Source organism: Chenopodium album, chromosome 1 (genome assembly GCF_948465745.1).
Source record: "Chenopodium album chromosome 1, dcCheAlbu1.1, whole genome shotgun sequence".
Classification (NCBI taxonomy): domain Eukaryota; kingdom Viridiplantae; phylum Streptophyta; class Magnoliopsida; order Caryophyllales; family Amaranthaceae; genus Chenopodium; species Chenopodium album.
In genome coordinates this window covers 45,479,367-45,504,830 of record NC_137834.1, presented here as the reverse complement: position 1 = coordinate 45,504,830, position 25,464 = coordinate 45,479,367, and the positions used below count along the sequence as shown (strand labels likewise).

Here is a 25,464-nt window from a genome sequence, read left to right as displayed (position 1 = left end):
TCACTTCAAGGACATAAAGCACATCATCTCTTAGAGCGTCCTCTATTGGCAAGCCATCATCTTCAAACCTTGCACCGCCCAACCTTGAGAGGTGATCCGCCACCACATTCTCGGCTCCCTTCTTGTCTCTCATCTCATAATCGAAGTCTTGGAGGACTAAAACCCATCTCAACAACCTTGGTTTAGTTTCCTTCTTCCCTATCAAGTATTTGAGAGCTGAGTGGTCGGTATACACAATTGTCTTAGAACCAATGAGGTAAGTTCTAAACTTCTCGAATGAATGGATAACCGCTAGGAACTCCTTCTCGGTAGTTGTGTAGTTTCGTTGGGCATCATTGAGAGTTTTAGACAAATAATGTATGACATGAAGTTTCCCATTCTTTCGTTGTCCAAGAACCGATCCAATGGCCTCGTCGCTTGCATCGCACATGAGCTCAAATGAAAGAGACCAATCCGGACCTTGGACAATAGGAGCGGTGCAAAGGGCTTCTTTCAACCTACAAAAGGACTTATGACAAGCATCATCAAACACAAACTCCTTATCTTGTTGCAATAGGGATGTGAGAGGCTTAGCGATCATTGGAAAATCTTTGATAAAACGCCGATAGAACCCGGCATGGCCAAGAAAAGACCTCACTTCCCTCACGTTGGTGGGGGGAGGAAGTTTTTCGATGACCTCAACCTTGGCTCTATCAACCTCAATGCCGGCATGGGAAATTTTGTGCCCAAGAACAATCCCACTTTCGACCATAAAGTGGCACTTTTCCCAATTCAACACGAGGTTAGCCCTCTCACACCTTTCTAAGCAACGAGATAAATTAGATAGACAATCTTCATAGGTGGCTCCTCCAACGGAGAAGTCATCCATGAAGACTTCTATCTCATCCTCAATCATATCACTAAAAATGGACATCATGCAACGTTGGAATGTTGCGGGGGCATTACAAAGCCCGAAAGGCATCCTACGATACGCATAAGTACCGGGGGCATGTGAAAGTTGTCTTCTCTTGATCCTTAGGGTCAATTGGGATTTGGAAAAATCCCGAGTAACCATCAAGGAAACAATAGAAGGAATGCTTTGTAAGCCTTTCCAACATTTGATCAATGAACGGTAGTGGAAAATGATCTTTGCATGTACTTGTGTTAAGTTGGCGATAGTCAATACACATGCGCCAACCGGTAACAAGTCTAGTGGGTACTAGTTGATCATGATCATTTTTCACTACCGTCATGCCCCCTTTCTTAGGCACAACTTGCACGGGAGATACCCAATCACTATGAGCAATTGGGTAAATAATTCCCGCATCAAGAAGCTTAGCCACTTCCTTCCGCACAACCTCTTGCATGGAAGGGTTAAGCTTTCTTTGCCTTTGCCTGACGGGTTTGGCTTCTCCCTCTAGATCAATTTTGTGCATACATAAAGATGGACTTATACCCTTGATATCATCAATGGTATAGCCCAAAGCTTTTTTGTGATTTCTCAAAACATTGATCAAGAGGGAGGTTTGCTCCTCCGTTAGGTTAGAATTTACAATCACGGGGAAAGACTCATTGGGACCAAGAAATGCATACCTCAAGCCCAAAGGTAGAGGTTTCAAGTCTACCTTTGGTGCTCCCTTACCATTGGGGCTCTCTTCTCTTTCTTCAACTTGAAAGAGGTCATGAATGTAAGGAGCTTCTTCTTCCATGCTCGCGCCCTTGCACTCCTTGCTTTCCTCAAGCAAATCCTCATAGAATTGAATGTCTTCTTTGTGAGTACCTATCTTTGATTCATTCAACAACACACTTTCAAGGGGATCATTAGTGGCATGCAAGTGGGAGCGAGAAAATTCATCAAGAACCGTATCAAGAATATCTACCCTAAAGCATTCACCACTTGAGGAGGGTTGTTGCATGACATTGTTCAAATCAAACTCAATAGAATCATTGTCAATTTTCAAGGATATCTTCCCCTCCTTCACATCGATAATAGCTCTAGAAGTGGCTAGAAATGGCCTACCCAAAATTATAGGAATCCTCTCATCCTCATCCATTTCTAGCACATAGAAATCCACGGGGAATGTGAACTTTCCTACCCTAAGGGGAATGTCCTATACTTTGCCCATGGGGAACTTAACGGAACGGTCCGCTAGTTGGAGAGTAATGTTAGTGAGAGAGAGGGTTCCTACACTAAGCTTTTGGTAGACGGAATAGGGCATGAGACTCACACTTGCTCCTAAGTCACACAAGGCTTTATCAAATTCAATGCCATTGATAGAGCAAGGGATGGAAAAGTTACCCGGATCTTTCAATTTGGTAGGTAGTTTGTTGGAAAGAATTGCACTACAATTGGCGGTTAAACTCACCGTCTCACACTCCCTTCTCCCACTCAAAAGATCCTTCAAAAATTTGGAATAGTGGGGCATTTGCTTCATAGCATCAACAAAAGGGACGGAGATATGCAAATTCTTAATGACTTCCAAAAACTTCCCAAATTGGGCATCAAGTTTAGCTCTCACAAATCGTTGTGGAAAGGGTAGCTTCTCCTCTCTAGGTTGGCGATTTAGGGGCAAGGGGGTGGCTTCTTTTTCCTTGAGCACCTCAACATGTTTTTCTTTTTCAACACTCAATGGCTCATTGGGTTTTTCACCCTCATTCTCTAACTCCGCCTCTTCTTGGGGTTCTTCCTCAATCAAAGGGTCACTCCCTACTACCTTCCCACTCCTTGTTGTCACGGCATACAAAGGTTTTGGGTTGACTCCTTGACTTGGGATGTGAGAAGAAGAAGGAGAAGAAGAAGAAGGGGATGAATTAGATGCAAGTTGAGCAATTTGAGTCTCAAGCATTTTCATATGAGCATTGGTTCGTTTTTAAGCCTCTTCATGTTTCTTTTGATCCTCCTCACGCATTTTTAAAAGAGCATCTAATTTAGCCATCACGGGATCTATTGGAGGGGCTTCAATTTGAAGAGGTTGTTGAGGTGGAGGAAGTTGGGGTTGATGGAAACCCGGAGGCCTATTAGTTTGGGCATAGTTAGAAGCAAATTGGCCCCTATTGCCTCCGGTGCCTTGGTTAGGAACATTGATTTGTTGATTATTTCCCGTGTTACCTTGGTCACCAAAATTTTGATTTTGATGTTCTTGGTATCGGGGATTAGGTTGTTGGTTTTGATTACCATACCCTCTTTGGTTAGAGTAGCCTCTTCCATTGAAATTGGAAGGGCCTCCCCCACCATGGTATTGGTTATCATAACCACCACCATTTTGGTTCCAACCACGGTTTCCACCTTGATTCCAATTCCCCATTTGATTGGAGTTTGGCCTCAAGTTTCCTACATTTCCCATTATAGGAGCAAAATTCATAGCATTGACATTTTCCATATTACTATCATGTTCATGGGAAGGGGGTTGAACTTCACAAGCATAAACACATTGAGAGGTATCATGATCATAGGTTTCACAATTAGAACAAAACATGCACCCTTGGGGCATTGTATTGTAAGAAGAGGGGGAGGAAGTATCCATACCATTGCCTCCCTTGGTTGAAGGGGAGATATTACCATGAGGGTTGGACCTTTCTTTCATCAATTCATCCATTTGCTTGGTCATTTTGGAGATTTGGGTAGAAAGGTTGTTGATTGTGTTGGCTTGCTCCAATGCATAAACGCCCTTGCTAGAAGTAGCATCCCTTTCTCCTTCGTACCAATCATCATAGTGCTTTGCGGCTTCCTCTATAATACACTCCACTTCATGCTCTCCTTTGTTCATAATTGGACCACCGGCCGCGGCGTCTAGGCTTGTTCTTCCTTGAGGTGTGAGACCTCCATAGAAAGTGTGAATGAGTTGATACTTGGGTATCCCATGGTGTGGGCATTGACGTTGAAGCTCTTTGTATCGTTCCCATGCCGCACTTAGAGACTCACCACTCTTTTGGCGAAAACCTTGAATCAAAGACCGAGCCTCGGCGGTCTTCCTATGGTTATATAACCTCCTCAAGAAAGCCGTAGTCACTTGGTCCCATGTCGTGAGAGAATTAGGGGGCACCTCCTTCTCTAGCCATTCTAGACCTCTCCCAATTAGCGAAAATGGAAACATTTTGAGGCGAATATATTCTTGAGTCACTCCATTGGCCTTTATTGTGTCACAATATTTCTCAAACTCTTTTAGGTGCTCATGAGGACTCTCAAACTTTCCACCCGAGAATTGTTTCCTCTCAATCAAGGCAATCAAATTAGGCTTGATCTCGAAATTGTTGGCTTGAGTAGTAGGAGTTAGGATCCCACTTTGCGCTCTAAAAGCTTCGGGGGCCCCAAGACGACTCAAAGGCGTGTTCTCTCCCATTTTAGAACCTTCTTTACTTTCAAACTTATAGGTTGAGAAATGGTTGATTTCTTAATTCGAAGATGATTTAGGGCTATCTAATTCTTCACTTGAGGGTGAAAAGGGTGGAGTATCTTCTAATTCTCTTACTCCTCTCGTTGGAGTGCGGGAATTTCTACTCCTTGCTCTTGCTTCTCTTCGAAGTAGGGACAAAGACCTCTCTAGCTCTGGATCGATGGGAATTAAAGATCTTGAGCGGGTTCGTCCTCTGTTCATACAACAAAGCTAAGAAGAACGTAAGCACTGACAAGTAACAAAAGTAGCAAACACTAACAAATAAAGGTGAGATAGTCTTAAACAAGCAATGAAATAGCAATGGAAACCGTCTCCCCGGCAACGGCGCCAATTTGGCAAAGGAATAATCGTGTCGTCGAGCGACTACACCTAAGTCAAATTAATTTATAACACTCTACCAACCTAATACGTGTATAGGGTAAATAGAGGGGTCGAACCACAGGGAGACATGCATAAACACCGCATTCACTACTTAAGACTTTAAGCTATCTCGGGACAAGAAGTATGAATAACTAAGAGATTAAACTAAGGATTAAGAATGATTAAAGATCAATATAACTAAACACCAAGGGAAGTGGGTAGATGTAGATGTCACTTGATCATGCAATAACACAGAAGCAAAGCAATGGTAAACTAAGCATGCAAGAATATCGAAATAAAGCTCAATCTAACCGCCTTCCGGGGTTAATCGATTTCTCCTAACATAGCCTCTATGTTTCCACATTAGAACCATATATTAGAAGGTGCAAACAAAGAATTATCGATAGTAATGAATCTCAACTAAGTCAACTTCCGTTACTTGTTAGTAAAGACTCATCTTTGATCAACTAACAATGTGCACTTGCAAGAAAGATCAAAGAATATCAAGCATACAAAGACTTTAATCACCATTAACATAACCCCCAACATCATAAGCATGAATCAATTAACAACTACACCATCCCCACACCCTTGGCTAGGTGACTACTCACAAATCATATTGAAGACAATATCAATCATCAAATCAATAAGCATCAACATGATCAATAAGCAAAGAAGGAAAATCAAAATAAGCAAACAAAACTAGATACAAAAGTAAAGAAAGAAAGTAAGAGATTGCTCATTCATTGAAGATGAAGATTTACAAAGATTCAATCAAGCTCCTTCTTCAATATCCAAGTTCATCAATAGAAATCCACACTTTCTCTCTCTACTAATGAAGTTTCTCCCTCTAGATTAAGCTAAAAATGTAGAAAATTAAAACTAAGTTAATCCCCCAAAACGTTCTAAAAAAGGGACTTATATAGTCCGTACAGAGTCAGCTGAGAAAAGGAGAGGTCCGACCGAACAAATGGGAAGGTTCGGCCGGACTACAGGGTAGGTTCGGCCGAACCATGGGTAGGTTCGGTCGAACCTCCCTGATCCTGGTCTGGTCGAACTCCTGTGGTTCGGCCACTCCTGCAAAACTGCCAATTTTCATCTTGCCCCTGCCTCGAAGTTCGGCCGAACCACTGAGCAGGTTCGGCCACACCTTGGTTCGGCCACACCATCAGGAGGTTCGGCCGAACCTCTTCTGAATCATGCTTCCTCTAGCTTCCTTTGAGCTTAGCTTCCTCCTCTTGAAAATCTCGATGGTTCCTACAAAGCATAAGCATGAAAAGCACAATAAGAGCAAAGCGGGAAGACTAAGAAAAGGGAGGATAAAGGAGAAAGAAAAGAGAAAGCAAAGCTAAGTAAAAATGCTTAGAAAGAGGGCCAAACAAGTGCAAACGAGGGGAGAATCCTTAGAGAAAAAGGATAAAAGAGTGGCATAAATGCCACTCATCACTTGCAGATAGAGGTTAACTGAGCTTGTAAAAAGGATACAGAGTCGACACTATGTTTCCCTTTATTAGCAAAGCCTCTGGGGTTCCCATATTGGGAATTATGTATTGCCATATCTTCAATAACTTGACCTGCATCATCAACATTAAGGTTCATAAACCTCCCAGTATCTGCAGAATCCAATATTATTCTAGATGAATTTCCAATCCCATTGTAAAAGGCCTGGATCAACTGCCATTGTGCTAGATTGTGGTGGGGACATTCTCTCTGTAGGTCCTTGAACCTCTCCCAAGCCTCATATAAAGTTTCATCGTCCTCTTGGGCAAAGTTTTGAATAGCACTCCATAATACAACTGTTCTCTATGCAGGATAATATTTATTATAGAAATTTAAAACAAGAGTTTCCTAGTCAGTTATACCAAATGCAGTTCTATTTAATCCATTAAACCATAATTTGGATTTTCCACATAAAGAGAAAGGAAAGAGAATCTCCCTGATTGGTCTTGTGTGACCCTAGCTTGCCTGATGGTGTTATAATACTGATAGTAGTCTGCAATATGAAGATTTGGGTCTTCACCCTTAGCTCTAATAAATTGCTTCCTTTCTATCATTGTGATAAATTTGGGTTTAATCTCGAATTGTACCCCATCAAAAGCTGGAGTGGGAGTAAGATGTTGAAAATCTGTAAGCTTTGGTTGTGAATAATCACTGAGCTTCTTAGGTACCACCATCTCTGATTCTGGGTCAGAAGGAATTTTTGAGTCACTAGAATCAGTTAGAGGGTCTCTTCGATTATTGTCTTCCTTAGAACCCGCCAGGATTTGTCTATAAAGATTCTTTTGTCTATGAAACGAGCGCTCGATCTTAGGATCGAATGGAATGTAACCCGATCAGGAACACCTAGGCATAAACAAAGAACTAAAAGGCAAATATGAGAATTGCCTCAAAGAACTAACGTTCTCTAAGACAAGAGGGGATAATCTAGACTACAAAAATAACCAGAAAATAAAAATAAAACTGTTTCCCCGGCAACGACGCCAAATTTTGACAGGCTAAAGTCGTATTACCTAATCAAAAGTAATTCCTAAATCCTTTAACTATTGTAGATAGGGAAGTAGGGTCGAATCCACAGGGAAACTGGTCTTTCTATTCCTAAATAATTAAAGCAATCTAAATTATAAAGTAACAATTTAATAATATGGATATAAAACTAAACTACGGAGATTAAGAGTAAAGTTAAAAAAAATGAATTAAAGCCCTAGGGCATAGGTTCACTAATAAATAACATTCCAGGGTAAAACATAATAATCAATCATCAATGCATCAATTAATCAGAGCATAAAGGGCTTTCGCTACGTATTATAATCACATAATTAATCTACCAGTATTAAATCTCATCTCTCGAATCTCGACTTAACCATTTATAAATTAACCTGCCTATTGAAACTAGACCTAAACATCAATTCTCATCTCTCGAATCTCGAATTAATATTGTCAAACTCATGCATAAAAGATTAGGCCTAATCTAGTCACAGAGCATTAAATCAATCAATAGGAAATTAATGTAGCATTGATAACCAACAACAATAAATTACCCCTTCATATTATTTATGGATCCCCACAAACCCTAAAAAGGAAACTACTCACACATAATTAAATCTAAACTAATCAAAGCAATAAAATAAGACATGATAAAAGAATTAAAGTAAATAAGTGAGATTAAATTAGAAGAAATAGTTACCAAAGTAATCAGGAATTAAGAGTTGAGTAAAGAACAAAATATTAGAGAGAGAAACTAATATAAAAGCTAAGTAGAGATAGAAAATCTAAGAGAAGAATTAAGGAAGAGTAAAAAGAAGATACTAAACTTGCTTAACGGAAACGTATTTATACTAAGCAAGAATCCTAAACTAACACAAACTTAAACAACGCTAATCATCTCCTAAAGCAGACATGCGCCCGATCGGGCCCAAATTTTTCTTCAGGTAAACGTTTTTCGTGCCCGGCTGAGCGCGAGTTCGGGCGCCAGCTTCTCTTCCTCGCCCGGTCGGGCGTGCCTTTGGGTAGAAGCTTCTTGGCCGGGCGGTACTCTTGGGCTATTCCTTGGACTTCGATTGGGCTCCAATTCTTCGGGCCAATCTAGAGTTCCTCTTCGGGTCTTGAATACTCGGTCCAAATGCCCCTGTATCACATATACCGAGCCCTTAATCACCGGTTCGATGACTCTAACCGGTCCTGGGCTATAAAAAATGGTCGTGCTTTTCTAATGCTCATAAATACTCCATACTATCTCGGGAAAATGCTCCAAAAGTGCATATCCTTACAAAAGTCAACCAAATCTACGAAAACACTAGAAAAGACCAATTAGTAATAAACTGGCTCTAAAGAGCCAAAAACACTACTAATTATGTCCAGGGGACGGGGGTAAAATACTATATAAAATGGACATATCAGCGCGCCCGCGCACGCATATGGCGCGCCCACGCATAAGGGCTGCGCGCCGCACTAATTTGGGATTCTTTGATCTTTCTCCAGCTTCATGCGTTCGCTAAGGTCTTTCTCCAGCACTTGATTGTGGGTTCAACACCTCATCTTCATGAGAGCACGGCTAGAGAGTGCAAGAGCTATAACTTGTAGAATCCAGTTCCTTGCATCTTGAGCTTTCCAATTGCCATGAGCTCACTCCAAAAGCATCTTCCACCTTAGTAAATCACCAATATCAAGACCCGGACCTCGTACAATACCTACAACCACGAAAATAGAGAAAATAAAGGAGAAAAGAGTAGAAAAACCAACAAAATGCACAAAACCACAAAATAAGAGAGTAAAAGGTAAAACATTTTAGCACATTCTCCTAATTAAATTCAAATCTACTTTTAGTGAGCGTCTCTATAGTTCCTTGAAGGAACCGGAAAAACAAATAGATTTGAGGTTTCTCGACATCTTGAATTTGCATCACCTCTCCTTAGGCTTTAACTAATAATGACCGCCCTCGATATGTGACTCATATTCTAGGTCGAAAGGTCTTTCTCAATGGTTGTAACGTAAGGGCAAAAGGGTGAGGGTAGGCTAAAATTTAAAAATTTGGTGGTATCCCTAATAGTGAAGCAAAGAAGGCGCCTTTCTTAGAATCACAATCAAGTAGTCACCAAACAAAAACTAACACCCCCAAGCTTATTCAAATCTATACTCACAAACATATATACAAAAAGCATAAACGCTTCTCCCCCAAGCTTAAAGGAAGAATTGTCCTTAATGCTTGAAAAGGGGAAAACAATCACATCAAATTATTTTTGTATTTTCTCATTTTCACCTTTTTTTTTAATGCATAAACTCAAAGCAATTGTCCTCGCCTCTTATAACTTTGGACGGCTTTTACAACTTTGCATTTATTATGTCCTTGCTTTTTTTTAATTTTTTATTTTATAACTTTGGACGGGTTTTTCTATCATACATTATCCATTATTTACAAAATATTTACAAAGCACAAGTTTGCTTACAAATAGAACCAATATCAAACCTTATATACCACAAACTTCTAAAACATGACCATTTGCTTCACAAAAACCAAAAATGGAACATAAAGAAACGAAAGGCTCAAAATTATAAAGGTGTGGCTTTAAAAGAAGGGAAAAGTTTCAAATGGTTAGCAAGAAGGAAAATGTAAACCCAATAAACTAAAAATAAAGAAGATTAAACTTAGAAAAAGAAAAATTTCCACCCCGAAAAGATGCCTTTTTCCTCCCTAGATGGTTCGGTCTCGTGTTTAAGAATTATGAGTCAAGATTTAAGATTAGGTCCGCAATAGTCAAGGATCCATGCTGCTCATGCAAGTAATTGTAGAAGGCTGAAAATCATGAAACCTCACAAGGTTGTGGAAAAAACTCGCTAAAAGATTCAAATTCACCAAACCGGAGCAATTGCAAATTTTCAAAAACAAATAGAATCCGGCTTCAAGGTCCCAATAGTTCTAAACAACTACCTTAGCATACTCTATCCTAGAATCAACCAAACATACTCTCAAACCGTGCACACCGTAACCATTTAAGAAGAAAATCATTCAACTATACAAGTCCAAAAGTATTATATCCAAAGCATGTACAAAACAAAGATACATTGCAAATTTGCCTTGATAGAAACAAAAATCTTTTTGGAGTTTTTCAAAATATAGAACATGGAAATGCATATACAAATGTGCATGGAATATATGAATCAACATCCCATAAAACATGATAGAATACCCTCCCCAAGCTTGAATGAGACAATACACTCAAACATAAATCATAGAAACCATGGGAGGGGAAAACAAGGAGATCAATCTAACAAACAATCATATGTCTAACAAGTCATCATCCACTTGATAAAGAGCAAGGAAGGATATTACCGGATAACAGGTGGGTGTAAATACCCGCAAATGACCCAATTAAACCTTTCAAAGCTAATTTTCTCAAGAATTGAACCTTGCCTTTCATATGCTAGCAAAAATAGGAGTCAAACGTCCTTGATTCTTAATCCAAATCGAAGCACCAAAGTATATTAAGTCATGTACCTAGCAAAAGGCACACAAACATTTCCATGAGAGAAAATCTATTCTAAAAAGAAAAGAAAATGAAAGCAACAAAACACGGGTTACTTCCCGAGAAAGGCTTGCTTAAGGTCCAAGCTTGACCGCTCTAGAAAATAATAATTCCACTTACGCAAGAGCTTGTCAAATGCACTACTAATCATTTCATAAGAGAGAAGGTAGGCAAATGACGGGAAGAGGACATGCAACAAGGATAGTGCACGCAAATGAGGAGAGAGATGCCAAGAAAAGGAAGAAGAAGAATCCAAAGAAAATTTAACAAAATATGAAGAAAAAGAAAAAGAAGAAGAAGAAGAAAAAGAAGGCAAACTCTCCTCAAAATATTTTTAGGTGGCAACATCACCCTTTTCCTCAATTTGGGACAAATGAGCTACCAAAAAATCATTATAGACAAGAGGGTTCCCAATTGGCTCATTGACAAAAGAAGGGAGGGAAATAGGAGTGTAAGGGATATGGTTGGATATTCTTGAAAAGGGGTATGAGAAAAGGGAAAAGGGGCTATGGTCTCACAAATGAACTCTTTCTCACCACCATGCCTCAAATCACCAATAAAAGCATGGAAATCATTCATAGAGTCCTCAAAAGAAGAACACTCATGATATCCATCTCCCTCAAACATCCAACCTCCAAGAGGAACAACATAATCCCCTCCATCACAACTATGAACAACAACTCCCTCAACAACTTTAAAGCCCAAGGTCTCAAAATCATGCATGAATGGATGCAAATTCATTTCAAACTCATTTCTCTCCCATGAAGCATCCTCAATGAACTCATTTAAAAGGCTATGGGTTTTCTTTTGACTCTCAAAGAACGCATTGGACATAACCTCCAACGAGTCTAGATACTCATGGATAGAAGAATCACAATCATGCACAAGAGACTCATCAAGATGGGAAAGAGGGTTAGGATAATTAAATTCAACACTCTCTTGGTTTTCAACTCCTTCACCATCACTAAAATGCTTACCAAAGGGATCCTCACCCTCTTTTGGTTTTTCAAAGTCATCATCATCATCATCATCCTCAACACAAACATTGTTTAGGAATTTTTCACATACAAGCATCAAGGATAACAATTCATTTTCTAACTCTTCTTTTCTTTTCAATTCTTCATTAAAAAGATCCTCACCCTCTGTAATCATCTCCAATTGGCACCTAAGATTAGGATTCATCTCTAATTCCCTCAAAGATTCATCAATTGGGCTATAGGGGACTAGAGACTCATCACAAGAGTTTTAGGAATGAAAAGGCAAAGAGGGTTGATGACGAGAGGAAAATGTATGTCGTTATCTACCCTTCCCCCAAGTCAAACAAAATTTGTAAACACCTAACCAACCTTATATGAATATAGGGCAAGTTAAGGGTCGATCCCTAGGGAATGCAATGATGAAAACTAGAGTCTAAGTCAAGCTACCTCGAAGATGGAGTTGATATTATGGTTGGCACTATGGTAAAATAAAGCAAGTCTTATCAAGTAAAACAAAGGTCTAAACACTAGGGATATGGGTTCCACATGCAAGTTCAATGATAATGCTAGTTTAGAGCTCAATCAATTAATTCAAGTATTGCAATGGACAAACAATAGTAGAAATCAAGAGAGTTCAAATGCTATCTCCTATAGGCCAATCTAGGTGTCACTATGAAAGGCAAATCAAGAAGAATCACAAGCAAACCCAATCAATTAGAGCAACTTTCAATTCAATTGTTCATGTCATTAAGAGTTGCAATGCAATCTAGATTAATCTTATAGGTTGATCACTCCTAGTCTAATCAATCACATGCAAAACTATGTCAACCAATTTAATTGCAAGAAATCAATCAATCAAAGAGCATCAACTAGCAATTTCATTAATCAAACATGCTTCCCCCTTTCCCTAGCAACTAATCTACTCACTAATCATGGTGAAATTCAAGAACAAATAACTAGAAAGTGCTTTAATCTTCATTTCTATATCAAAATCTAAGCGAAATAAAAAATAATCAACAATATCAAATTCAAATCCAAAGAAGAACAAGCAACAAGCAAAAATCAAATAGCAAGTAAGTAAAGGATGAAAGAAGGAAGAGATTCTCACTAATATTGATGATTGAAAATGAAGAAATCCAAACTTGATTGATCAAATGTTGAGTTACAAATCCAAAATCAAGAACTTCTCTCTAACTTCTCTCTAGATTCTCTCTCTAAAACTAAGCTAATGAAAATTATCAAAAAAGTTCGTTTCAAAAAGGAAATACAATTCTATTTATTAGCAAAGAAGAAATCGGCAGCTCCCGCGCCCTCTCTCGATAGACCCGCGCCCGCGGAGAAATGGGTACGGAACCCTCCGCGGGCTATCTGGGCAGACCCCGCGCCCGCGGCAACAGAGACCCTCGCCCGCGGCTAATCCCCTGCTCCCAAAGCCTAATCAGGGGGCCGCGGTCTCTCTGAATGGAGCGGCCTCTCCATTTTACACGCGGCCGCGGAGAGCCCGCGGGGCAACCGCGGCAAGTTCCTGCCAAGTTTTGGCAATTTTGAGTAACATAGGCCCGCGCCCGCGGCAAGATGACCCGCGACCGCGGCCTTCTGGATTTGCCTTGGAAACCTCTCTGAGGCCTCTCCCAGGCCTCTCTAAGCCGTCTCTAGCCAAATGCTTCTTCCTTGCTTGATCATTAAGGTCCCAAATTGAATATTTTGCCAAAGTGATTCTCACAATACCTACACAAGTAAACAAAGAAAGGAAATAAAAGGGAAAAAGAGCCAAATAAAGGAAAACACGATAAAAACACGAGAATCATAAAGAAAAGAGGAAAAAGATAAACTAAAGGAAAAAGGACCAAAAATAAGAGAAGAAAGCATGAAAAGGGGAAAGAAATAACCTTAAAAGACTACCCTATGAGTGCCATAAATGACACTCATCAAATTCCCCCAAGCTAGACTTTTGCTCGTCCCGAGTAAAACAAAGGCTAAAAAGGAATAAGAAGGGCTTATTTGAAGCAAAAAGAAAAAGAGGGGCGAGAATTTACACTAAGACTCACTGTCGTAGGAATCACGGTTGTTTTTAGTTACAACAAGCCATTTAAACCCCTAGATCGCTCTAGAGGACGAGTGATGCTCTCGTAAGGGTATCCTAAGAGTTTACCCATAACTCTCCACCAAACCCCCAAGAGGCAAACCAGAGAAGGAAAAGAAAGAGGAAAAAGGAAACAAAATCCTTACGAAATGGACTTTACAAAGAGACTATAATTCAAATGAATAACAACCTTTCTAAAGAGAATTATGGTATGCACGTTATAAGATACCTAAGTTTGATTGAATCATAAATATGCTAAGCATAGGAACTAGTTATCACATTCCACTTTCATCCCAAACGGTCTAACCGCGTTTCCCCTACTAATCTCATGTCTCCCCTTAGTGAGCATTTCATAGTTTCCGCGAAGGAACAAGAAAAGGATCAAATTTTTGGGCTACTCGACATCTTGATTTCGCATCCCCTTTCCTTAGTCTACAACCTATGATTCCCTCCACCGATGAAAGACTCAACTCCTAGGTCCAAAGGTCTTCCCCAAGGTTGTAACGTAAGGCAAGAAGGGTTAAGGTAGGCTTAAAATTTAAAATTTGGTGGTTATCCTAAATTGTGAAGCAAAGACCGGCCAAATCTCAACACCAAACTTAAGTAATCACCAAACAAAAACGTATTAACACCCCCAAGCTTATTCAAAGCAACAATCTACAATCATTAGAACAAAAAGCGCAAGTGCTTTCCCCCAAGCTAAAAGAAACATTGTCCTCAATGCATAGAGAGGAGAAAGACACTTCAATTTTTTTGTTTTTTTTTTTTTTTTTTTGAATTTTCTCATTAATAAAATTGTTTGAATTTCCTTGAACTCCTTAAAAGCATTAGTCCTTGCCCCTTTTTTTTTTACTAAGGACGGGTTTTACATAAGCATTTGCCATTATTTACCAAATATAAACAACTCAATTATGCGTACCAATTCGAACCAAACCCCAACTTCATAGACCACAATCACCAAACATTGACCCTTGCTTCACAAAAACCAAAAAGAAGGAGAACGAAACAAAAGGCTCAAGATATCTAATTATGCAGCTTGAAAAGAGGGAAAAGGGTTCAAAGGGGTAACAAGTAGGCAAATGTATCCCAAACTAAAAAGGGACTATCCTAGAAAGAGAAAAATACCTCCCCGAAAAATTTTCCTTTGTCCTCCCTAGGTAGTTCGGTCACGGTCTTAGGAATCATACGTTAAGATTCTAGATTAGGTTTGCGAAAATCAAGGATCCATGCCGCTCATGCAAGAGTATGATGAAAGCTTGAACAAATATAAATCTCACATGGTTGTAGCAAAGACTAACCTAGGGTGTCAAATCCAAGATAGGGAGCAACTACCAACATGCCACAAACGAGTAGAATCCGGTTTCATGATCCCCCTAGTTCTAGACAACTATCTTAGCATGCTTTATCCTAGAATCAACCAAACGTAATCTCAAACCGTGCATACCATTATTACCTAAGAAGACCATTATTCAAAAGCAAAAGTCCAGTGCATACAAGTCCAATTTTCAAAAAGAGAAAGAGTGAAAAGAAAGCCTCAAAAGTTATGCACACAAACAAGATTAAAAGAAAAGGAAAGAAAAGAAAAGAAAAGAATGGAAAACTTAGACAAGGACAAGAAAGGGAAAGAGGAAAAGAGCAAAGATGCAATCATAACACATTTATCCCAATCGACATACAAGCGGTCTAATGGCCACATCGCCAAAGACCCCAAACACACTAGGTGTTAAAATCATACATCCTCGAACCGTTCAACTTCTCCTAAATCTAATCTTAATCTAAGCAACCAAGAAAATGAAGAAGTGAAAATAAAAAGGTAAAATAAGAAAGGCCTCACCAAGCATCCACTCTAAATTAAAGTACCCAAGGAGTAGGAATGTGCATCTCCAAAAGGTTCCGCAATCCAAAGCATAGGCTACGAGCAAGGTGAGTTAAAGAAAAAGGCTATATATACAAAATGAAATTGTTAGTAACTTCCAAACAAAAGCAACCAATAAAACTCTTAGATACAAATTATATACAAAGACCTAGAGAAACCATCATCATCAAAATTTCTATTTATTTGTTTTTTTTTCTTCTCAAGAAACTCCCAAAAAACATCAAGAAATGAACCAAAACAACAAGCAACAGACCAACGAGACCATTAGCAAAAATCCACCAAAAGCCTTATCAAAGACTTCCCACCGAGCCCCAGGTGCTTCCCCAAACCAACATAAAACATCCTTTTTGACCCTCCCCCCTCACAAAATGAAGGAATCGACCGCGATGCCTATAATCATGCAAAATAGGGAAAGGGGAGAACAAAAAGGGGAACAAACATGCATAAGGGGACTATTGGCCACTAGGGCCGGCACCATCATCACCCGTATCCCCACCTCCGGTGTAACCGGGTGGAAAACCATAGTGACCCTGGAATAGGTCAAGTTGGGATCGGGTTAATTGGTCATAGGGCTCAGGCTGAACAAGGGGCTCGGGGTGATGGGGGTGAACATAGTAATATGCGGGATCACCCCGATAATCACTCCCCCCCGAGACCCTATAATCATAAGGTGGGAAATCGCGCCTTGGCACAGCGGGGTCCTCCATCCCGGGCCAATATGGGTACGTAGGGAGTTTGTCACCACCCCATGAAGGTACCGACCCTTGTTGGAGCGGCACATAAGGGTAGTTGACCGGAGGTGTGACCTCCCCCCTACGCACACTAGCGTCATACAATGCGCTAGTTTGATAAGACAAAGTTTGGTGGTCCGAGTACATACCTTGCATGCTCAATTGCATGCGCTCCATTTGGTCTCTCATGGCCTCCATCTCTCGGAGATAAGCATCCCCTTGGTAACCTTGCTGTTGTTGTTGTTGTTGTTGTTGTCGTCTTGTTTCTCTTCTTCCTTGAGCATCATCATGAAAATGCTCATGTTGTTGTTGTAGTGACGGTTGTTGTTGCTCTTCATCATACTCATTTCCTCCTCTTCCTCATCATTCTCATCACCCCCATCAATCTCATCATCCTCCTCCATCTCATCCTCAATCCTCCCATTGTCCCTAGGGACCATCCAAATGTTCCTAGCCTCACGAAGGATGGAGGTGGCGGCCGGGTTAGGGAGAAGGCAATGGTGGGTATTTCTCACTAGCCAAGAGTAGGTGCCGGTTCTCCTAGTGCTAGTTATGAAACATAAAGTGTTAACTTGCTTCAAACTAATCCACACGTCTTCACTCATTCCAACCGAAGTGCAAGACTTCAAGAACCCCTCTTGCTTAAAATACGACACAAGACGTGTCACCATGCCCCCACAATGAATTTCCCCCGTTTTAACCCCATGCATTATATCCTTGCAACAATTCATGAATATATAGCCAAAATTAATCCTTGACCCTAACTCCGGCTTGGTAGCCATCCATAACACCATAATCTCCTCCCTAGACAACTTCCCCAAATCTTGCTTATTAAAAACCGAATACCCAAGAATTCTATGAAGGATCCTAAGGGCCGGATGGATAATCTCACTAGCAAGAGACTTTTTTGAATCAAACTCCCTCTTGTTGGCTATGGTTCTCCACCAAGAAACCTCATTATACTCAGATTGGACAAGGGAGATAAGGGGCTCGAAGATATCACCATTGGGGTTGAAACCAAGGGCTACATTGAACTCGGCTAGGTTCATGGTGTGTTTGACATTGAAGAGTTGGAAGGAAATAATAAAATCGGTTTCCCCCACCTTATTGAACTCAAATGTGGAGAAAAATTCAATGGAAGGCTCCAAATAGGTTCTAGGGGTCGATTTTAGAAACTCACCCAAGCTAAGGTTATCTAGGAGGATGTCAAGGTCATTTTCAATTCCTTACTTGGCTATATCCTCACGAAAGTAATGCCGGGAGGGTCAAAACTTTCGGTCTTTCATTTTGTTATAGATGGGGGTTTGTTTAGACCGGTTCCAAAATTTGAGAGGGGGTAAAGGAGGAGGAGGAGCATCATCTTGAGTTGTGGAATGCGGTTGGGGTTGAGGGTTTGAGGATTGGCCTTGAGAAGATTGGCCGGGGGATTGGTTTGAGCGCTTCTTGCTACTTTTGACTCTTCTTATCAAATCCATTTTAAAAAAATTCACACAAGTCACAAGAACACAACAAACTCCCTCAAACAAACCAACTTCCTCCACAAATTACTCACAAACCTCCTTACAAATCCAACCAAACCACCACAAACTACAAGGTACCTGTTCCAATCAACACAACAACCAAAATCCAACAACAAACAACAATATCAACAATCATTCAACAATATAATCATGAATCAACAAGAAAAAGTAACAATCACCCAAATATACCTATTTTCCCATAAATCAACCATAAAACACAAAAATCATGCTCAAATTCAAGGTAAACAAACCAATGTAAAGAAATCAATTGAAATTGACAAAAATATTACAAAGGTTAGAAGTATACCAAGATTGGAGACTCAAATTAAACTCAAAGCACTTCAAAGACCCGAAATTTCCCGAAGAAGCACGAGAAAGAAGAGGAGGAGTGTTGAAAATGGAGGAAAATGGAAGAAATTGTGAAAAATTTGGGCAAAAGGTGAAGAAATTTGTGGGAAATTGATGTTTTGGGGTTAGGGTTTGAGAGGAGGTAGAGAGAGAAAGGGGAAAAATAAGGAGAAGAGGAGAAAATAAGAGAGGAGAGAGGGAGAAGAGAGGCGTGCCCCGGGTTAAAACCCAGTTCGCCGCGCCCTCTCCCGAAAATGCCGCGCCCGCGGAAAATCTCCCGCGCTCGCGGAGAGACCGCAGGGTAACCGCGGGGACTTTCTGGAATTTCAGAATTTTAGTACCTGATGGGGGGCCGCGCCCTCTCCTGATTTGCCGCGCCCTCTCCAAAACCTCCCGCGCCCGCGGGGAGACCGTGGGGCAACCGCGGGGACTTCCTGGAATGAAGCTTCAAATTTGGTCGAATGGAGGCCCGCGCCCTCTCCAACAGGGGGCGCCCTCTCTCCAGAACCTCCCGCGCCCGCAAAGAGACCGCGGGGCAACCGCGGGAAGTCCCTGGAAATGATATTATAAATTTGCCTCAAGAGGAGAAATTGCCCCCGAGGTCTCTCCTTGCCCTCGGGGAGCCCTCTCCCCAACACTCTTAACTTTTCTTCAAACCCCTTTTTTTTTTCCAACAAGCGATGATAATGCCCGACCTACAAGACAAACACAAAACTAACTCAAAAATAAATCAAAAACCAATCAAGGAAAAATAAAAGAAAAGAAAGGAAAAAGTAATGAGATGAGAATCCGGGTTGCCTCCCGTAAGCGCTTTTGGTTAACGTCGTTAGCTCGACGTGCACCACCATCTCAAGGTGGCTTGAAAAGAATCATTTTGTGACTAAGTCCAACAAACACTCCCTCATAGTACTTCTTGAGCCGATGACCATTAACTTTGAATGAAGATGAGGAGTTCAAAGGAGAAATCTCCATGACACCATTATCAAAAACATCTTTCACCAAGAATGGTCCACTCCATCTTGACATGAGCTTTCCGAGAAAAAACTTCATCCTTGAATTGTAGAGGAGGACTTTGTCACCTACACAAAACTCCTTTTTCTCAATCAACTTGTCATGAACCTCTTTGGAGCGAGCCTTATAGGTGCTAGCACAATCGTAAGCATCAAGTCGAAGTTCCTCTAGCTCATGAAGATCCAACCACCTCTTCTCCCCCGCACTAGCTAAGTCAAAATTTATCTTCTTGATAGCCCATAAGGCACGATGTTCAAGCTCTACCGGGAGATGGCACGATTTGCCATAGACAAGGCGATATGGAGTGGTACCAATAGGCGTCTTAAAAGCCGTTCTATAAGCCCAAAGAGCATCATCTAACTTGTTCGACCAATCCTTTCTATTCCTTGCAACCGTCTTCTCAAGAATGAGCTTTATTTGACGATTGGAGACCTCGACTTGGCCACTCGATTGAGGATGATATGGAAGGCCGAACCGTTGATGCACTCCATGTTTCCTCAACATCTTTTGGAAAGCGTTGTGAACAAAATGAGATCCGTTATCGCTTATCACAGCCTTAAGCACGCCAAACCTTGGGAAGATGATTTTGTTGAACAACTTCAACATTACTTTGTGGTCATTAGTAGGGGAGGAAATGGCCTCAACCCATTTAGAAATATAGTCCACAGCCACAAGTATGAATTGATTACCATATGAAGATGGGAACGGTCCCATGAAGTCGATCCCCCAAACATCGAACACCTCTAACTCAAGAATGGGCTGTTGAGGCATCTCATTCCTCTTGGAGATATTCCCAACCCTTTGACATCGGTTACATGACTTCACAAAGCCCCATGAGTCCTTGAAGAGATGCGGCCACCACAAACCACATTGAAGAACCTTGGTAGCGGTCTTGGAAACACCCATATGCCCACCACTAGGGTCCGAGTGGCACATCCTTAAAACACTAGGCACCTCTTAATTTGGAACACAACGCCTAAGTAAGCCATCAACCCCTCGTTTGTATAGGATGGGATCATCCCACAAGTAATGTCTTGCCTCCCTCTTGATTTTCTTCCTTTGGTTCTTTGAGAAAGAGGGTGGAAACTCCCCACATCCTAGAAAATTTACCAAGTCGGCATACCATGGGAGTTCCTTCACCTCTATGGCATATAAGAAGTCATCAAGCATTCTATCCTCAATTGGTGAACCATCATCATGAATGTGATCACCCTCAAGGCGAGAAAGATGGTCCGCCACAACATTCTCCGCACCCTTCTTATCCCTAATCTCAATCTCAAAAGTTTGCAATTCAAGCACCCATCGAATCAACCTAGGCTTGGACTCTTTCTTGGGAAAGAGATGCTTGAGGGCCGCGTGATCCGTGAAGACTATGGTCTTGGAACCCAACAAGTAACAACGGAATTTCTCAAAAGAGTGCACAATTGCTAAAAATTCTTTTTCCGTTGTTGTGTAGTTCTTTTGAGCCCCATTGAGTGTCTTGGACATATAATAGATCACATGAAGCTTCTTTTCTACACGTTGTCCCAAAACACCTCCAATAGCCCAATCACTTGCATCACACATCAATTCAAAAGGAAGATCCCACCTTGGGGCTTGAACAATAGCAGTGGAGATAAGGGCCTTCTTCAATTTATCAAATGCCTTCAAGCATTTGTCATAAAAAATGAACTCAACATCCTTTTGAAGAAGGTCATTTAGGGGCTTAGCAATAAGTGAAAAATCCTTGATGAATCTTCTATAGAAACCCGCATGACCAAGGAACGATCTCACACCCTTGACATTCACCAGAGGTGGAAGTTTCTCAATAACTTCTATTTTTGCCTTATCCACCTCAATGCCTCTATTTGAAATCTTGTGCTCAAGCACTATACCTTCTTCCACCATGAAGTGGCATTTCTCCCAATTCAAAACAAGATTGACCTTAACACATCTTTCCAAACACTTCTCAAGGTTCACAAGGCACTCCTCAAATGAGACACCCCCCACCGAAAAGTCATCCATGAAGACCTCCATTTCCTCCTCCAACATATCCCCAAAGATACTCATCATGCACCTTTGGAATGTAGCGGGTGCATTGCATAACCCAAAGGGCATTCTTCGATAGGCAAAGGTCCCATCAGGACATGTGAAGGTAGTTTTCTCTTGATCATCGGGGTGAATGGGGATTTGGAAGAATCCCGAATATCCATCGAGGAAACAATAGAACTTGTGCCTTGTTAGTCTTTCAAGAATTTGATCAATAAATGGAAGAGGGAAGTGATCCTTCTTGGTGGATGTGTTTAGACGTCTATAGTCTATACACATCCGCCAACCCGTGATCCTTCTTGGAATGAGCTCACCCTTCTCATTCTCAACCACGGTCATGCCCCCCTTCTTTGGAACGACATGCACGGGGGAGACCCACCTTGAGCTAGAGATGGGGAATATGATTCCCGCATTCAATAGCTTGGTGATCTCCTTCTTAACTACCTCTCCCATTTGGGGATGTAGTTTTCTTTGTCGTTTGATAGAAGGAAGGGCGCCTTCCTCAAGTGTTATATGGTGTTGGCACAAGGCAGGGCTTATACCTTTAAGATCATCAATTGTGTACCCCAAAGCACCTTGGTGCTTTCTCAAAACACCACATAACGCTTGAGCTTGGCTCACGCTCAAGGATGCACTAACTATCACGGGATAAGTGGAATGAGGGCCCAAGAACTCATACCTAAGGTGTGGTGGTAGAGGTTTGAGCTCTACCATAGGCACACCATTACCTTCCTTTAATGTGGCCGCTTGCAAAGCCTCTTGGCTTGAGATTTTCAAGCACATTTGCTCATCCACTTCTTCCATGCTTCCATTAAGCAATTCTTCATAGAATGCCACTTCCTTGCATGGTGTACCTACTTTGTCCTTGTTCAACAAAACATTCTCAAGAGCATCGTTAGAGGTGAGCAAGTGCTCATGCATGGAAGACACAACATGATCAAGTGAATCAATCATCATGCAATTTTCTAGAGAAGAAGGTGGATATTTCATGCTTTCATTCAAATCAAATTCAATGACCTCATCTCCTACCTTAAGGGAAATCTTTTCACTCCTCACATCAATCATAGCACCCGAGGTAGCAAGAAAGGGTCTACCTAAAATGATTGGAATGGTAGCATCTTCATCCATTTCAAGCACAATAAAATCCACCGGGAACACAAATTTCCCAACCCTCAATGGAACATCTTCTACCTTACCTTTTGGAAACTTGATTGACCTATCGGTTAATTGCAAGGTAATGTTAGAAGGTAAGAGTTCCCCTAGTTCAAGCCTTTGATAAACCGAATATGACATTATGCTAACACTAGCTCCCAAGTCACATAAGGCATTATCAATTTGCATCTTGTTAATGGCACAACGGATGGAGAAGTTTCCGGGGTCTTTCAATTTGGGTGGCATTTTGTTCATGATGATAGCACTACAATTTTCGGTCAAATTGATAGTTTCCACAACCTCACAAGTCCTTTTCCCACTCAAAATGTCCTTGAGGAATTTGGCATAATTTGGCATTTGGTTGATCACATCGGTAAAAGGTAGAGAAAGATGAAGTTGTTTTAGCATATCAATTAATCTCCCAAATTGCTCATCCAATTTGTATCTCATGAATTTTTGTGGGTAAGGGAGATTGGGTTTCACAATTTCTTTCTCTACTCTCACTTCTCTAGGTGTCTCAACAACAACCTCATCCAATGATGCCCTATCCCCCTCATTCTCAACCAAGGCTTTCTTAGGAATCTCCTTATCCTCACCCTTCCTAGGCAATCTCTCCTCAAGAACCTTACCACTCCTAGTAACAATAGCATTCACGTGTTTCTTGGGATCAAGACCTTGGGAAGGTAAAGAAGAAGGGCTTGCATGATCTTTCAAAGCATTAGCAAGTTGAGAAATTTGATTTTCAAGCATTTTATTGTGGGTCATCATTTCATTGAACTTCTTATCACTAACGGCCATGTATGTGTTCAACAACTTGGTTTGATTCTCAATTATCTCTTCTAAATTGGTGCTAGGTGAAGAAGGTTGGGAATAGGAATTTTCTCCTTGAGTCCTTGGAACAAATCCGGGTGGGGGACCTCTTTGAGCATTATTTTGAAAATTGCCCTTCCCTTGGTTGTTCCAAGTACCCCTATTTTGATTTTGTCCATAACCTTGATTATGGTTACCACCACCTTGATTATGGTTACCACTACCTTGATTGTGATTTCCATAACCTTGGTTTTGATTACCATAATTTTGGCTTTGATTTTGGCCACTATAACCTTGGTTATTATAGCTACCACGAGAACCTTGGTTCCCTTGGTTTCTATAACCACCACCTTGATTATAGTTGTCAAAATTGCCTTGGTTTTGGTAATTCCTATTCCATTGACCTCTTTGATTATCAAACCTTTGAGCATTATTATTTGACACATAATTCACATGCTCACTCTCATTATTATCAAACTCATCAACACATTCATTAGGACAATTACTAGAGTCATGATCATACGATCCACATGCATCACAAAACAAACAACCCATAGGCATATTATGTGAAGAGGGAGGGGGTTGAGAGTTAGAAGGAGTACCTCTCCCCTTAAATTGGGAGGGAAGATTCGAAGCTTGGGATAAAGTAGAAGTGCTCTCCAACTTGGCTTTGATTGCGGTCATCTCCTTTCCCAAGTTTGTCATTTGGGAGGAAAGGTTGTTGATCGCATTTAGATGGTGTACCGAGTACAATGAAGATTGCTTGCTTGAAGAGTCTCTCTCCCCATCTTGCCAATCTCTACAGTATGTCACCACGTCCTCAATGATGTCCACCACTTCTTCTTCGGTCTTGTTCATGATAGGACCCCCGGCCCCCCTATCAAGGCATGACTTGCCTTGGGGACTTAAACCGCCATAGAAGATTTGAACCACTTGGTATGTTGGGATTCCGTGGTGAGGGCACTCCCTTTGATACTCTTTGTATCTCTCCCATGCTTCGTAAAGGCTTTCATTTGGCCTTTGCTTGAACCCTTGAATCAAGGCTCTTGCCTCCGCCGTCTTCTTTTGAGGGTAGAAACGGGACAAGAAGGCCTTTGTAACATCATCCCATGTTCTCAAGGAATTGGGCTTCACCTCTTTATCTAGCCACTCTAAGGATCTTCCTATGAGAGAGAAGGGGAACAACTTGAGGCGTATGAACTCTTGAGAAACTCCGTTGACTTTGATGGTGCTGCAATATTTTTCAAATTCTTTAAGATGGTTCAACGGGCTCTCATTCTTAGCCCCACTATATTGCCTCCTCTCAATTAAGGTGATCATGGCCGGCCGAATCTCGAAATCATTTCCCGGTGTTGTAGGCGGAGCTATGCCGCTCTCAAACCTATAAGCACCGGGTATTCCTAGCTCCTTCAAGGCCACTCTCGGATTTTTCTCCCATGCCTTGCCCTTCTTCAATCTCTTCTTCACTTGAAGAACTATACCCCAAGGAGAATCGATTAGCTATTCTTCTTTTTGAGAGAGTCCTTTCAATTTCCGGGTCAAAAGGCACAATGGATCGATCACGAGCTCTATGCATGCAAAACTTCAAAGAAAATATTAGTAGCACGGCTACAAGTGTAGCCTAAAGAAACAAAATCTTTTTGTATTTTTTTTTTCAATTAAAATGAAGTAGACTCAACAACAAAAGCTAAGCACCAATAGCATTCCCCGGCAACGGCGCCATTTTGACGAGAGGAAAATGTATGTCGTTAGCTACCCTTCCCCCAAGTCAAACAAAATTTGTAAACACCTAACCAACCTTATATGAATATAGGGCAAGTTAAGGGTCGATCCCTAGGGAATGCAATGATGAAAACTAGAGTCTAAGTCAAGCTACCTCGAAGATGGAGTTGATATTATGGTTGGCACTATGGTAAAATAAAGCAAGTCTAATCAAGTAAAACAAAGGTCTAAACACTAGGGATATGGGTTCCACATGCAAGTTCAATGATAATGCTAGTTTAGAGCTCAATCAATTAATTCAAGTATTGCAATGGACAAACAATAGTAGCAATCAAGAGAGTTCAAATGCTATCTCCTATAGGCCAATCTAGGTGTCACTATGAAAGGCAAATCAAGAAGATTCACAAGCAAACCCAATCAATTAGAGCAACTTTCAATTCAATTGTTCATGTC

At 41.0% G+C, this 25,464-nt stretch overlaps 2 non-coding genes and 1 pseudogene across 2 annotated transcripts; all 3 read left to right on the top strand.

The window, feature by feature from the left end:
* The first annotated feature begins 3,834 nt into the window (after nt 1-3,834).
* Nucleotides 3,835-3,940, top strand: LOC145565775 (small nucleolar RNA R71). The gene has a single exon (XR_014095157.1). It is a non-coding gene; the product is annotated as a small nucleolar RNA R71 (small nucleolar RNA).
* Nucleotides 3,941-6,420: 2,480 nt separating this feature from the next.
* LOC145566295 (small nucleolar RNA R71) lies at nt 6,421-6,527 on the top strand. The gene has a single exon (XR_014095398.1). It is a non-coding gene; the product is annotated as a small nucleolar RNA R71 (small nucleolar RNA).
* Nucleotides 6,528-24,235: 17,708 nt separating this feature from the next.
* On the top strand, nt 24,236-24,334 carry LOC145566338 (small nucleolar RNA R71; annotated as a pseudogene).
* The last annotated feature ends 1,130 nt before the right edge of the window (nt 24,335-25,464 follow it).